Source organism: Marmota flaviventris, chromosome 8, assembly GCF_047511675.1.
Source record: "Marmota flaviventris isolate mMarFla1 chromosome 8, mMarFla1.hap1, whole genome shotgun sequence".
Taxonomy (NCBI): domain Eukaryota; kingdom Metazoa; phylum Chordata; class Mammalia; order Rodentia; family Sciuridae; genus Marmota; species Marmota flaviventris.
Genome location: NC_092505.1, coordinates 135,369,624 through 135,386,780, shown reverse-complemented (window position 1 = coordinate 135,386,780; position 17,157 = coordinate 135,369,624). Strand labels below are relative to the sequence as shown.

General features: G+C 38.2%; 1 pseudogene; it reads right to left on the bottom strand.

Moving 5' to 3' along the window:
• Positions 1 to 2,602: 2,602 nt before the first annotated feature.
• LOC114082243 (M-phase phosphoprotein 6 pseudogene) lies at positions 2,603 to 3,081 on the bottom strand (annotated as a pseudogene).
• Positions 3,082 to 17,157: the final 14,076 nt, after the last annotated feature.

Sequence of the window (17,157 nt, the reverse complement as noted above, 5' to 3'; positions counted from 1 at the left end):
CATTTTAAAATCCAGTATGCATTTGGAAAAAGCATTTGCAAGGCTATCTAGCTGTCTTTTCAGTTTTGAAGAAGGTCAGCAAGATCCCTTAAAGTGTTCTTCCTGTGTCACAGGCAACTCAGCGAGGGTCTCTATTAAAACCTAAAATTTATACTAAAAAATCCATTAATTAGAAATAATTTCATTTCTAGAAACTTAAAATTAATAATCAAAAAGTAATGAATAAAAGATTTTCTAAAGGGGATTGGTTAAATTATGAAAAACCCATATTAAGGTACTATTCAATTTAGCCATTAGAATAATTTTATGGTCAGTTATTAGGAATGATGAAGCTGGCATATAGCTTTTGAAGGAAAAGAGTTTCAGGAGATCCAAATTGTTTTGAAATGTGACTTTTAGAAAGCTTGTGAAGGTTTAACAATGTAGTCCACATTGGCAAAAGGATTGTCATCATTTTTATTATACTTTTATGCACCCCAGGTTGATTTTATTTTCTTTATATAAATATATTGTATTTATACTTCAACCCAGAAAAAATGAAGCTGCCAGGCCTGGGGACACACACCTGTAATCTCAGCTTCTGGAGAGGCTCAGGCAGGAGGATCTCAAGTTGGAGCCTGCCTGGGCAATTTATAGATTCCCTGTCTCCAAATAAAATGAAAAAAGGAGTGCTGGTGTATAGCTCGGCATTAGAGCACTTATTTGCCTAGCATATTCCTGGGTTCAATTCCTGCACCACCCCCGCACAAAGAAAGGGGGGGTGAAGAAAGGAGTGAGGGAGGAAAGGAGGGAAGTCAAAGAAGGAGGAGGAGGGGGAGGAGGAAAAACAATAAAGGAAGGGAAGGAGGGAGGATACAAAAGTCAAGCAGGAAGAGATAATGATAACCTCATTTTACTCACTGTAGTATTTATAGTGATTGTCTTTGCAGAATTCAGAGGGGCTGGAGGTGTTGTTCAGTGTTTGAATGCTTTCCCAGCATGCACAAGCCCTGGGTTTTGTTTCAACACAACACACACACACACACACACACACACACACACACAAACACACACAAAATAGTTCCATAAACTTGATAAATTACATTATAACTTGTTGAGCTACCTTAAAAATGTCATAAATGCTATACCCAATGGTTGCACACCTGTAATCCCAGTGACTGGGGAGGCTAAAGAGGGAGGATCACAAGTTTAAGGTCAGCCTCAAGAATTTGGTGAGACCCTAACTCAAAAATTAAAAAGAAGGTTTAGGGATGTAGCTCACTGGTAAAGCCACCCTGGGTTCAACCCTCAGTATTCCAACCCCCCCCCCCAAAAAAAAGAATGTCACAGATGTTGTTCTATTTTTAGGCCTTACACCTTATTGCTATCAATGAAGCACCAGTACTTGTGAACCCAGAGAAAGTTTCCCTGGCATTCCTGGACTTCTTGAATAAGTGCCTTGAAGTGGAAGTTGACAAGAGAGATTCAGCCGGGGAATTACTAGAGGTAAATTTGAAAATGATGTGATTTGGGGGAAATATTGACTCTTTTTGAATAACCAACAGAAAGTTTTCATTTCTATTCATTGATCACTACCAAAAGGCAGCTGCTACATTTTAGGGTTTCATCTGCCGGGAGTAAAAGTTTAATTTCGTGATAGTTTGTTTTGTTATATTATCAAATATCATGTCCATTCGATGCAGGCATGAGTGTATTAATGGGCTGTTTAACAGTCAACTTTTAGAATTTAGAATAATTAAAAACAACTCTTTTCAAAACAGTTTATGAAAGTTATGGTTGTGACTACGAGAGGTTTGGGCAGGTATTAAAATATGGGCTGTTGAAGTCAATTGTATTCATAAGTAGTCTTCAGGCCTTAGTTGAAAGAACATGTTTTGCTTCCAAATTATGCACTTTTTGTTTCCTCTTTGGCAACACCCATTCCTGAATATGGCGAAACCACTCACAAGTTTAACACTACACATCTTGGCAGCCAAGGAGGTTCTCCAGGAAAACTACTGAAATGGCATCCTATTCTTTTTTGTGTGTGTGTGTGGAAACAGATGTTTATTACATACAATTTTTAAAAAAATTAAATGCCTTAAACAAAAAACAATACCATAAAATGATTGACCTGGTAGCATGCAAATACTTCAGGTTTGAGAGGTGTGTTTGCTCTTGATGAATGTACATATAATAAATTCCTATGACATTTGACTCCAAAATGAATGTATGAATTGGCTGGACATGATTATATGACTAATAATTTAAAGTAAAATATAATCTTAAAGGCAATTAAACACTGGCATTAATCTACAGGAGTCCATTCAAGGTCAGTGACTGGAGAGATATATAAAAATAACTAAGGTAAAATCTTTAGGAAGCAACGCTGTGCCTATATACATCTGTAAGATTGAGGCTCAACTTTCGCTTTTGATGAACCTGATTTGGAAAAGGATGTATAACATCCATTACACACGTGTTTCAAACACAGTCTGTTTCTAAAATTACACATCTCTTTGCAAATAAATATCAAGTATTAATAGCTAATGGGCTATTTTGGATGGGCTCCAAAGTCTGCTGTTCTCATGGCCACCCTGAGACATATTTTAAGGCATCATTTTTAATCTTGGGGCTTTAAGAACATCTTTGCTTTAACTGGTTTTATGCCTCCATTTTCATCTTCTTCATAATTGGCATGGTCTCTTTTCTTGGCAAAATTTTTTCCAGTTGTCCCCTCCAGGTCTCATATCTTCTAGCCATTTCTTCATCTGACACATCAAGCTCTACTATTTCATCTTATCTTCATCTTCTGCTCTGTTATTAACATTCATCTGAAGCATCAATTTATAACTTCAGAATTAAATCCTCTGAATGACATTCTTCTATACAGAAGATCTTCACATAACAAGAAGCTCTGCTCCTCTGTTATGACACTCTCTTTCTCTGTAAGCTCTGGCAAATCCAAGTACCATGTTCTTCACTGATGATCTTCTTTTCTTATTCCTCTAGTTGTTTCTTGGTTTCTGAGTCCAGTCCCCTTTGCATGCACTTCATGCACAGCAGGTTCTTGGACAACTTGGTCTTGCACTCAGCTGCCATGCTAGCTCCAGCTGCTGACATCCTATTCTTTAATTTTCTGAAAAGAAAAATTTTTTAAACTTTAATAAAGTGTTAATTGTTGTAAAAGACTTGTAACATAAAATTTGCCATTTTAGCCATGTTAAGTGGAAAACTCAGAGGCATTAATTACACTCACAATATTGTACAACTTTCTGTTTCCAGAATAGTTTTGTCACTCCAAACAGAATCTCTGCCACCATGTAAGTAATAACTCCTATTTCTCCTCCTCCACCCCTTGGCTGCTACCATTCTTTTTTTTTTCTTTTATTTGTTCTAATTAGTTATACAGGGCAGCAGAAGGCACTTTGACACATCATACACAAATGAAGTATAGCTTCTCAGTTTTTGGGTTGTATGTGATGTAGAATCACATCAGTCATGTGGTCATACATGCACATAGGGTAATAATGTCTACTCTTCTTCTTACACTATACCTGGCTCCCCTACTTTCACTCCCCTCTGCCTAATCCAAAATAACGTTATTCTTCCAAAGCCATGCTCCTTATTGTAAATTAGTGTCAAAATATCAGAGGAAACATTTAGACTTTGGTTTTTGGAATTGGCCTATTTTGCTTAGTATGATATTCTCCACTTCCACTCATTTACTGGCAGTTGCCATCACTTCGTTCTTCTTTAAAACTGAATAATATTCCATTGTGCATATAGACCACATTTTCTTTATCCACTCATCTGTTGAAGAACACCTAGGTTGGTTCCATAGTTAAACTATTGTGAAGTGAGCTGCTTTATAACATCCATGTGGCTACGTCACTGTAGTATGCTGATTGTAAGTCCATTGGGAATAGACTGAGAAGTTGAATATCTGGGTCAAATGGTGGTTTCATTCCAAGTTTTCTTAGGAATCTCCATACTGCTTTCCATGATGGTTACATCAATTTGCAGTCCCACCAGCATTATATGAGTGTGTCTTTTCCCCCACATGCTCACAACATTTATTTTTGCTTGTCTTCTTGATAATTGCCATTCTGACTGAAGTGAGATGAAATCTGAGAGTAGTTTTGATTTGTATTTCTCTAATTTCTAGAGATGTTGAACATTTTTTCACATACTTGTTGATAAACACACATCTTCTGAGAATTGTCTGCTCAGTTCCTTAGTCCATTTATTGATTGGGTTATTTGGTTTTGGGGTGTTAAGATTTTTGAGATCTTTATATATCCTGGAATTTAGTGCTCTATCTGATGTGTGTGTAGTAAAGATGTTCTGCCACCCTGTGGGCTCTCTCTTCACATTATTGATCATTCCCTTTGCTGAGAAGAAGCTTCTGAGTTTGAAGCTATCCCATTTATTGGTAAGGAATATTGTTTTATGGCCCAGAATATGATCTGTTTCAATGAAAGTATGAAGTGCCCTTAAAGGAAATTGGAGTTCTGTAGTTGTTGGGTGTTGCATTCTATAAAGTCAGTTAGGCTGAGGTAGTTGATACTGTTGCTCAAATAGTCTATGTCTTCATTAATATTTTTGACCATTTAATGTATTTACTGAGAGACAGGTATCAAAATCCCCCACGATGGTTGGTAACTGTGTATCCCTTTAATTCTGTTGCTTTTTGCTTTATATATTTTGAAGCTCTGTTACTGGGTGCAGGAACATTAATTATTGTCATATCTTTCTTCAGAATTTCCATTTATGGTATTTATTTTTGCATTATTATTTTCCTGACTCTGTAATTTTCAATCTACCTGTATCTTTAGATTTAAAGCATATCTCTTGTAGGCATGATTAGGTCTTGATTTTTTTAACCCATTCTGATAATCTCTACCTTCTAACTGGGTGTTTAATTCATTCTGTCCAATGTAATATTGATATATTTGGACTTAGGCCTCATATTTTGCTCTTTGTTTCCTGTTTGTGCCATCTGACTTTTGCTCTTCTGTTCTTCCTTATCTATAATCTTAAATTTTAACCATTAACTTAGAGTTAATGTTTTTATTTAAAATAAAATCTTCTAAATCCATATTACTTTTTTTTTTGGTACCAGGGGCGAACCCAGGGGCACTTAATCACTGAGCCACATCCCCAGAATTTTTTTTAATTTTTAGAAACAGGGTCTCAGTACATTTCTTAGGGAATTTCTAAGTTGCTGAAGCTGGCTTTGATACTCCTGCCTCAGCCTGAGTCACTGGGATTGCAGACATGTGCCACCACAATCGCCTAGTCTATATTAATTTTAACCTCCTACTATATGCTACAGTTCTGGCAAGAATTCCATTTCCATACCTCATAAATCCCACCATACAGTGTTGTCACTTTTCTTTAAACTGTAGGATATTTTTTTAAATGAATTAAGAGAAAAAGTGATAGGTTGAAAGTATGATCCTGCATAATTTACATGGTTACCATTTCTGGCACTCATATCTTTCTGAGGATCTGATCATCTACTGGTACTACTTTCCTTTAGTCCAAAGAACTTCAGTTAGAACTTCACACTAAATGAATTTCTTCTGTATAATTCAAAATATTCAAAAATTTCCCTTGAGAAATTTCCCTTTAGCAGAAATTATCTCAATTTTTCTTAATACTTTATATATGTATTTCAATATACAAAGTGTATACATATTTAAAGTATATACATATGTACACACATTATATGTATTCATGTTTATGTAGTCATTTGGTTTTTTGCTTCATATAGAATTCTGGTTTGACAATTTTTCCTTTCAGCTCTTGTTTTAAAAAATAAACTTTTATTTTAGAACAGTTTTTTTTACTTAAAGAAAAAATGCAATGATATAAAGACATAGTTCTCCTATGCTCTACACCCAGTTTGCCTTATTATTACACCCTTTGTTAGTATGGCACTTATTAAAATTGATGAACAAGTATATTCTGGAAGAGTTGATGGAGAAATAGTACACAACTGAGGACATTTATTTTTTCAATTTTTTCATACAATTCATCAGCAAAGCCAAAGAAACTCAATGTTTATTCTTTTAGAAGGTTGTTGGATTTTCATTTATTTTCCTTAATACAAGCAAACCAATTCAGATTGTCTATTTCTCCTTGTGTGAGTTTGAGTTGTATACTTTTTCAAGGAACCCATCTATTTTAGCTAAATTTTCAAATTTGTGGGCAAAAGAGTGGTTTGTAGTAACTTTTCTATTGTTTTCAATTTTATTGATTTTTCTTTTTTTTTCCTTTTGCTTGCTTTAGGCTTAAATTGCTCTTTTGCTTTGGCTTCTAAAAGCTAGATTACTGAGTTTAGTTCCCTCTTCTTCTCTCATCTGTGTCTTCAGTGCTATAAATTCCCCTAAGTGCACTAAATGCTTACCCAGTTCATTGGATAAATTGTGTAATTTTGATAAATTGTAATTTCTTCTGTTTAATTCAAAATACTCAAAAATTACCCTTTAGACTATTTTTACTCATATGTTATTTACAAATGTATTATTGAATTCTCAACTATTTGGGGATTTTTCAATTCTCTTTATATTGGTGATTTTCAGCTTGATTTCATTGTGATATAAGAATATATTTTATTTGATTTCTAATCTCTTAAATTTATTGATGATTATTTTATGGCACAGGACATGGTGTGCCTTCCTGAATTTTATGTAAACTTGAAAAGATTGTGTACTCTATTCATTGGGGTAGCGTATTTTAGAATTCCAATAAGATCAGGTTGATTGAAAGTGCCATTCAGGTCAACTATATCCTTAATGATTTTCCACCTGCTTCATCTATCAAGCCCTGATAGAAGTGTTTGGAAGTCTCCAACTATAGTAGTGAATTTTGCCAATTTATCCTTGAGTTATATCAGTTTTGGTGTCACATATTTAGATTTCTGTTGCTAAAAGTACTTACACATTTAGAATTGTATGTCTTCTTGGAGTTTGTCCCTCTTTATCCCTGATAATTTTCCATATTTCAAATGTACTTTATGTAAAATTAATATAGCTATTGCATACTCCCATTGATTAGTTGGTATAGTGCATTTCTGTCCATCTTTTGGCTCTAATTGTATCTGGGTCTTCATAATCAAAGTGGGTTTTTTATAGACAATATATGGTGGAGTCTTGTTTCTTTATTCAGTTTGACACTTTTTCTTTTAATTGGCATATTTAGACGAGTCACATTTAGGTGATTATTGGTAGAGTTGGAGTAGTATTTATTGAATTTATAATTGCTTTCTCTATTTTGCCTTTGTTTTTTATGCATTTTCCAATTTTTCTGATTATATGAGCATTTTATATGATTTCATTTTATCCCCTCTATTAGAATATCAACTATCTTCCTTTATCAGATGTTTAGTGGTTGCCCCAGAGTTTGCCATGTACATCATAAGAATATAAGTACATCTTCAAATAATAGTCCACACTTTCATGAGTAGTGCAGATATCCTATGATATTGCTGTCATTAATTTCACTTTTTCCTATGCTATAATCACCCAATATATGGTTACTGTCACCACTCTAAACACATGGTTATCTTTTATATCAGGAATAAGACAAAGAAAAGATGGCATTTCACTTTTATTTCTTCTCCAGTGCTCTTCTTTTCTTTTTGTAGATCCAGGTTTCTGACCTACATCATTTTTTCTTTTCCTTGAAGAACTTGTTTGAACTTTTTTGCTCAGAGTAGGTTGCTGGTGATAAATTCCCTTTGTTTTTGTTTATGTGAGAAACTTGAAATCTTGAAGTGTTGAAAGGAAAACCTATTTCTGCTTCACTTTTGAAGAATAATTTCACTGTTTTAGTCAGCTTTTGCATCACTGTGACCAAAATACAGAACAAGAAACAATTTAGAGGAGGAAAATTGATTTTAGCTCACATTTTCAGAGGTTCAGTCTATGGTCAGCTGACTCCATAGTGCTGGGCTTAAGTTGAGTCAGAACATGAGTGGCAGAAGGTGGCAGAGGAAAGCAACTCAGAACATAACAGCCGGGGGTGGGGGGAGAGAGAGACAGAGAGAGAGACAGAGAGAGAACACTTCAGTTCACAGGAACAAAATATAAGCCCCAAAGGCATGCCCTAGTTGATCCACCTCTCTGCAGATATCACTGGGTTAATCCATATCAGTGGATTCATCTACTAATTAGACTACAACTCTCACAATCCAACTGTTCCACCTTTGAACATTCCTGCATTGTCTTCCACATGAGCTTTTGGAGGACACACCATATCAAACCATGATACACTGGATAGAAAATTATAGGCTGGTGGGTTTTCCTTTCAACACTTCAAGATTTCATTCAACTCTCTTTCTAGCACATTTTAGGAGAAGTGCACTAAGATTCTTTGCTCCTCTATAAGTGAGATTATTTATTTCTTTAAACGCCATCTCTTTGTCTTTGATTGTCAGCAATTTGAAAGATTCTAGGTGTAGAATTTGGGTATTTGCCTTTTTTGATGTTCTCTGAACTACCTGTATCTTTTACTTTAGACAAGTTTTCCATCATTATTATTCGAAGTCTTTCCTCAACTCTGTTCTATTTTGCTTCTCCTCCTCCTATTCCAATTGTGCATGTGTTTATCTTTTGCAATTGCCATGTAGTTCTTAAATTTTCTGTTTCAATTTTTCTTTTCTCTTTGCAATTTTGCCTGAGAAGTTTCTTCTGACCTATCTGCAAGTCCACTAATATTCTCCTCAGTCATGTCCAGGGTAACTGATGAGCCCATCAAAGGTGTTAAGCATTTATCTTAATGGTTTTGATTTCCAGTCTTTCCTTTTTTTCCTTGATTGCCATTTCCATCTCTCAGCTTATGTTATCTATCTTTTCTTTAATATTCTTGTTCACCTATAACCCTGTATAACCCTTAGCATCTCAATCATAGTTGTTTCAAGTTCCCTATCTGATAATTCCCACAGCCACATCATCTGAGGGTCTCATTCTAATGCTTGCTTTATGTCCTTAGACTTTGTTCCTTCTTGCATTTTTAGTATGTATGCCTTATAATTATTTTGGATTGAAAGCTAGACATAGTGTATTGAATAATAGGAACTGAGGTAAATAGGCCATTTATCTGGTGAGATTTTGTGCTAATCTGACTAGAAGATCAGTCAAGTTTAGTGTTTTCTGTTGCCAAAGAGGCCAGAAACTTCAGATTCCTATAATGTCTTTATGTTCATTTATTGCCCAGAAATAATTTGTCTTTAACTCTTTCAGCTGTAATTCTTTATAATTGTGCTGGAGGCTTTTGGTATAGTGGCACAGTAGAGAGGAAATAAGGAGTCTGTGGTCTATGATTAAATAATTGTATTGAGTGAGCTGCATTGCTGGATTGTGACTATCACTGGTGTTTCTTACTTTTCCACAACCACTATCACCTTGCATGAAACAAGAGCCTGGAGTAGGAGAAATGCCTTTCCCCTTCAGGAACAGGGCTCTGGTGAAGTCCTTTTTCTTGCAGAGTAGGTTTTTGTTCTGGAGAATGGTTGCTCTTTTCACAATGATTACCTTTCTCCAACCCCTGCCTGAGCCATGAGGGTATCTTCATTAGCTTTTCAGCAAGAGAAGCTAGTAAAGTTCCTGGAGGTGAGCCTGATGGGGCTCTCTAAAGCTGTGTCCTCCAGAAGTTTCTCACTCTCACACTAATTTACCAGCAATTTATCAGAATTACCATTAGGTGTTCCTACCAGTTGATGGTTCCCATGGCTTCTTCTTCAGGGGAACAGAGCTTTCCCATGACCCTGGATTCACCTCTTTCTCCAATTATGGTGGCATTGTGCCCTGCTACCTCAGTTCTCTGGTGGGGATGTAAAAGTTGCTGGTTTTCCATTTGTTCCTGTTATAAGGCTGGAAGTCACAACTTCCAAGTTTTTCACATGTTGGAACTGAAACCAGAAGTATTTTTCAGCACTGTAAAGATCCCTCTCACTATCTTCTGACCTCTGGGGCTTCTGGCAGGAATCCAACCATTATTATTTATATGTGATATATCATTTTTATCTGGCTGCTTTCAAAAAATTTTGTATTCAGTTTTTAGACATCTGATTTGTATCCACTCAGGTCTGTTTTGTTTGTATAAATTGTTAGTAAATTAGTGTGAGAGTGAGAAATTCCTGGAGGATACAGCCTCCAGGACTCTTCAATAATGTCAGTGCTTTATGAAAACTAAAAGTGAGAGAACCATTATAGATTATAAGATTCTAAAGAAACATGACAACAACATGTAGCATGTGATCCTTGATCATATCCTATATATTTACAAAATCCTGATAAAATGGATTTAGGAAATTTTGAATATCAGTATTATATACCTGATAATAGTTTCATATTAATATCAAGTTTCCTCAAAGGCATATTAGTGTGGTGGTACAAGAGAATTTCCTATTTGTAGTAAAACATTAAAATTGATGAATTTAGCTTAATAATATATGAGTGTCATACTAATCTTCATTTTTGCTTGACATATCACATACATATAGAAAAGTATACAGATTATGGGGCACATCATTGTACTGTTCTTGAAACTTTCCTATAGGATTGAACATTTTAAAATAACATTTTAGTGGGAAAAAAAGCAGAGCTCAGATACAAATTTCTACATAGTCTGAGTTAGTTGCACATACCTAAGCACAAAGACCCTAAAACAAACGTTGCCTCTACCAGATGTCTCTTTTACTTTGGGCAGCTCTCTGAGGTTAAGGTAAATTGCTTTGCCTCCTACTAGCCCTTGCCTCAAGCCTCAAAATCTCTGGGAAGTGAAACATCACAGGTTCACAATGTCTTGTGAAAGCTTTCTACCATAGACAGAATTCTCCATAGCAAAAGAGAAGAGTTACATCTACGATTGTTTACAGACTTGGAGATTTTTTTAATTAGGTATGAGTGTGTCCCTCCTTCACCCCACTGCCCTACTTGAGGGACAGGTCTAATTTGCAGAGGTCAGGGAGCTCAAAAGCAATCCTGATTTCTTTCTTTTGAAAATTCACATATTTGTAGTTCTCTGGTGAGCTGAGATGACCAAGTCTGGGGCCAGCTGGCAGGAAAGCACTCCAAGTAGCTCCTTCCACCTCATACAAGCTCCCATAGAGAGGCCAGGAGAAGCAGCATTTGTAGTCAGAAAACAAAAGGACCTCAGTCTTCCCCAGGTGTGGGCTCCCTGCACTGATTGGTATGAAAGACTGAGGGGAAGCATGGGGTCTCCTCAGGAAGAACCCTGTGGTTTTCTTCCTTCCCCTCTTTTGCCAGCACCAAGCTCCTAAAGGCAAAGAGAGCTGGAGAAAATTCCTGGGAAAACACAGTGTGAAGTCCCAAAAGAAACAACATTTCCTGTGAACTTGCCTGTGGGGATGGCACAGTGATTAATTAGAATTTTACAAACAGATGCAGTCATATTTGTCTTCCAAGCTGGTAAAGCAAGTTTTAGTGTAGCAGGGGTCAAAATCATTTTCAAAGTCAAAGAAATATTATTAGTCTATTCCTCATCTGCCAATCATACCCCCATGCTCAAACCAAGGACATAAGTTCAAATGCTCAGTTGCCTTTCTCCCTCCTCTCCCATCTCTCCATGCTTTGCTTTTCTCCCAGGTGGACAGGCAACTGAAGTACTGACTGTGCCCAGTGAAAGACAGGAAGGCGAGTCTCAAAGAACCTGGAGCTTGCTCTAATAACTTGGCTTCTCCTTCAAAGAGCTTTCTACACTCCCTCCACTCCTTTCCTCCCACTCAATGAAGAACAGTAGAGTTCAGATTCGGCACAGAGATTTTTGTCCTATTTAAAAAAAATCTGCCCTCTCTTTTTCATAAAGCAATCAAAGAGAAGGATTATGCATTTGCTTGAATTGGTTGGTTTTTGTATCAGTCTCTGAGCCAGGACAATAGTTTTAAGTGAAATCAGACATTCAAATTTTGTTTGTATAGGCCAGTTTCACCTGGAAAAGTCAGTATGCTACTAAGAATATTTTTTTCCAACTTAAATTGGTGAAGTATTTGGAGACCAGTATCCAGGGGTGAGAATTCTGCCCTCAATTTCATTATTTTATTGTTTCATTTGAGCATCTTTATTGCAATGTAAATATATGTATCTATTTCTACATAGAAGATAATCCACCCAGACAACAGCAAACTTGTATAATTTTACTCTTGACAACATCTCTATGGCACTGACTAGAAAGGGTTTATGTTTACCCTGGGAAGAATATCAATTAAAAGTATAATTTTCTCAAAAACTTTATACACTTACATTGGAGCTAAATAACACAAGGGGTACCAGATTTCTTCCTGCTACTAACAATATGGTTTCATTGTAAGACCAGAAACAGTATCTACAAATAAATTTCAATACCCTGCTTGATGTTTTTCTGTAGCAAGTCTCAGTGTCATAATGGCAGGAAGACAGCCAAAGGCAGGTCCCTCTCTAACAACACTGCCTGCATTCCAGCTATGGAGCTGCCCTGAGCAGCAGAGTGATAGAAGGGGATGTTGTCATTGCCCAAACCTCTTCCCATGCCAGGCTCCTTCAAGCAGGACCCCGAGGCAGCATACGTGGCCTGGATGTATCGAAGGACCTTTCAAATGCCCTGGTGCCCACATTGATCCTCCCACTGCCCACCAAGGACCTTCCACTGTCTCTGTTGTAACATCTTTGTGGAGGTGAGTACTCCTCCTCCTTGTCCACTCACCAACTCAACCCTGGGCACCTGGCCAGGACCAGGAACCTATAGCATAAATGGGCCAGGGGTGGGAATGAGACCATCTTCCCAGTCTGCCAAAAGTGGCTCCCAGCCACTCTTGGTCACTTACATCTGTTAATGCCTCCAGTTCCACACCTTTCCAGGGAGGCTGACCTTGCTTGCACAGGTGCTAACATGAAAAGGGCACTTTCTGTGCTGAGCCGGATGGAGTCGGGGGAGGAAAGGCAGTGACTGTCCCATCCCATGGCTTGCTGAAGGCTGGCTGCTGCCCTGTCGGGGGGATCTTTACCTGTCTTGGTGTGGTGTCCCAGTTGGAGTGTTTCCTGGGTTCTGTGTGCATTTCTCTTATGTGCCCACCCTGCTCGGATTCACAAGTGCAGATGGCTGGTTGGGCAAGGTTGTTATCTGAGAAAATGGAGGCCCAGAGTTGTTATATCCAGCTCCAAGTGACACTAGGCAGGTCTAGTCGCTAAAAACCTCACTCAGGACAGGTGGCCTGATAAGCCATGGGGTCCTAACTGTGTTCTAACTATGGAAACATCAGGTTCTCCCTGACATGGGAACCTATGTGTAGGGCCAAGAGCAGGTGGCCTTGAGGGCTGTGTTGGGGGAGGCCCGAGCATTTGGTGTTGATGGAAGTCAGACAGATGGACCCTCGAGGTCTGCCTCCTCTCCCGTAGGAGTTTGACCACCATTGTGGGCAGGTGAACAACAGCGTGGGGCATCTAAACATCTGGCTGTTCCTGCTGCTAGTTGTGTCCCTTTGCCTATACCTGGGTGCCCTGCTGGTAATGGACGTCATCTTCCTTGTGTGCACCAGAGTGATGCCATTCTCCTTGGACAAAGCCATGGCATATCCACACAGTCCCAAGAGCCCACACTGGGAACAGCAGACCTACAGATTATTTATACATTCACCAATTGAAGGACTGTTTATTATGTTTAGTTTTTCCACAGTGTTTTTGTTTTGTTTTGTTTTGTTTTGTTTGTATCAGGGATTGAACCAGGGGTGCTTAATCACTGAACTACATTCCTGATCCTTCTGGCCCTTTTATTTTTTCTTTTTTTTTTTTTTTTCGAGGGTTTGCTACTACACAGGTTCTTTTTTTCTTTAATTTTTATTGTTGGTTGTTCAAAACATTACATAGTTCTTGATATATCATATTTCACACTTTGATTCAAGTGGGTTTTGAGCTCCCATTTTTACCCCGTATACAGATTGCAGAATCACATCAGTTACACATCCATTGATTTACACATTGCCATACTAGTGTCTGTTGTATTCTGCTGCCTTTCCTATCCTCTACTATCCCCCCTCCCCTCCTCTCCCCTCCCCTCCCCTCCCCTCTTCTCTCTCTACCCCCTCTACTGTCATTCATTTCTCCCCCTTGTATTATTTTCCCCTTTCCCCTCACATCCTCTTATATGTAATTTTGTATAACGACGGGGGTCTCCTTCCATTTCCATGCAATTTCCCTTCTCTCTCCCTTTCCCTCCCACCTCTCGTCCCTGTTTAATGTTAATCTTTTTCTCATGCTCTTCCTCCCTGCTCTGTTTTTAGTTGCTCTCCTTATATCAAAGAACACATTTGGCATTTGATTTTTAGGGATTGGCTAGCTTCACTTAGCATAATCTGCTCTAATGCCAGCCATTTCCCTGCAAATTCTATGAGTTTGTCATTTTTTAATGCAGAGTAATACTCCATTGTGTATAAATGCCACATTTTTTATCCATTCATCTATTGAAGGGCATCTAGGTTGGTTCCACAGTCTTGCTATTGTGAATTGTGCTGCTATGAACATCAATGTAGCAGTGTCCCTGTAGTATGCTCTTTTTAGGTCTTTAGGGAATAGCTGGGTCAAATGGTGGTTCCATTCCCAGCTTTCCAAAAAATCTCCATACTGCTTTCCAAATTGGCTGCACCAATTTGCAGTCCCACCAGCAATGTATAAGTGTACCCTTTTACCCACATCCTCGCCAGCACTTGTTGTTGTTTGACTTCATAATGGCTGCCAATCTTACTGGATTGAGATGGTATCTTAGGGGGGTTTTGATTTGCATTTCTCTGACTGCTAGAGATGGTGAGCATTTTTTCATGTACTTGTTGATTGATTGTATGTCCTCCTCTGAGAAGTGTCTGTTCAGGTCCTTGGCCCATTTGTTGATTGGGTTATTTGTTATCTTATTGTCTAATTTTTTGAGTTCTTTGTATACTCTGGATATTAGGGCTCTATCTGAAGTGTGAGGAGTAAAGATTTGTTCCCAGGATGTAGGCTCCCTATTTACCTCTCTTATAGTTTCTTTTGCTGAGAAAAAACTTTTTAGTTTGAGTAAGTCCCATTTGTTGATTCTAGTTATTAACTTTTGTGCTATGGGTGTCCTATTGAGGAATTTGGAGCCCGACCCCACAGTATGTAGATCGTAGCCAACTTTTTCTTCTATCATTGGTTTCTGTGTCCTCTATTCTGTACCATTGGTCCACCCACCTGTTTTGGTACCGGTACCATGCTGTTTTTGTTACTATTGCTCTGTAGTATAGTTTGAAGTCTGGTATCGCTATACCGCCTTTTATTTTTTCTTAAATGTTTTTTTTTCTTTTGAGTCAGGGTCTCATTGAATTGCTTAGGACCTTGCTAATTTACTGAGACTGGCTTTGAACTTACAATCTTCCAGTCTTAGCCTCCCAAGTGGCTAGAATTTAGGCATGGGCCACTGTGCCTACCTAGTTTTTCACAGCTATAAAGAAAGCTGCTACAGACATTGGTGTACAGGCATGTGAACCTAAGTTTTCATTTCTATTGGGTAAATTCTTAGGGGTGGCATTGCTGAGTCATAAGGAAACTATAGGTGGAACTTTGTAGAAAATTGCCAAATTTGTCTTTCAAAATCACTGTACCATTCCTAATTTCTACCAGCAAAGTATGAGAATTTCAGTTTTTCCACATCCTCACCAACATTTCACACTATCATTTGTTCTTGTTTTGTTTTCTCTTTTTATTTTAGCCTTTCTAATAAATGAGTAGTAACATCTCATTTAAGGCTCCAGGTTGTATTATCCTACTGAGTAATGATGTTGAGCATATTTTCATGTCTTCTTGCCCATTGGAAGGTCTTTGGCAAACTGTATGCTCCAAACTTTCTCTCTTTTAAAAAAATGTTTTTTTTTTCCTTACTGAGTTTTAAGAGTTCTGTACACTGGGTTCAGATCTATGTTTTGCAGATCTTTTCTTGCAATCTGTAGCTTTTCATTTAATTTTCTTCATAGCATCTTCCAAAAAAGCATAAGTTCTTAGTGGTGTTGTTTTTCCAGTTCTGGGTATTGAATCAGGGGTGCTCTGCCACTGAGTGTTGTTATTTATTCTACTTGGAAAATCATGTCCTCCAGGAGGAACAGTTTTATTACTTTCTTTCCAACATGTGTGTTTTTATTTCTTTTTCTTTTTAGTGTTGAATAGAAATGATAGGAGTGGGCATCACTGCCATGGCATTCCTTTAGTATGGCAATCGCTTGACTAAAGGCTCTTTCAGGAAGACTGGTGGGCAACATCAATGGGGTAGGGAGAAGCTGCAGACCCTGAGACAGCTGAACAGACTGTTACTCAGCATTAAAATAGAATAAAATTATGACATGTGCAGGAGACTCTTTGCTCATTGCCTCCCATCCTTTAATCACCACCCATCCACTGCCATATCTGGTTCCCCTCCCACCTGTGACTCCTGTGCTTGGCCCTTATTCCTCAGTTCTGTGGTCTGCCTATCTTCTCCTCTCTCCAGCTTCACTCCATCATTGAGTTTGCCTGGCAGCCTTTTCTCTTCCTCCATCCTGTGATTCTTCCAGCCCCAGGTCAGGCCATAGGACATTGCCCTTCCTTCTCTGCTCAGAGTGAGGCCCGCCCTCCATGTCCAGGATCACTATTCTCAAGGGACCTAAATGTGCTCTGCCCTCTGGGATTCACCAATAAGGGCTCCTTTACATTACTGGCTGCACCCATCTCAGGCACTGATTCCATGCTCAAACTTCACTCACTTTCTACTCTGTTCCATGACTGCAACTCCTCCTGGAGTCACTTGCTAGGTGTTGGTGGCAAGGACTCTCGAGCCAGACCTCATAAGTCCAAATCACTGCTCTAGAACTTACCAGCAGGGAGACCTTGGGTAGCTACTTAGCCCCTGGTCACTCAGTTTCCCTATCTGTAAAACAGGGAATTGTGGGTTAATTCATGTAAACCACATAGAACAGTGGTTGTACCAGAAAGTGCCTTATGGGCTGAATACAGACCACAATAATGTTAATGAGTATGTGGGGCGAAAGGTATACTCATACACTGCTGGTGGGACTGCAAATTGCTGCAACCAAACTGGAAAGCAGTATGGAGATTCCCTAGAAAACTTGGAGTATAACCACTATTTGACCCAGCTATCCCTTTCCTAGGTCTATACCCAAAGAACTTAAAA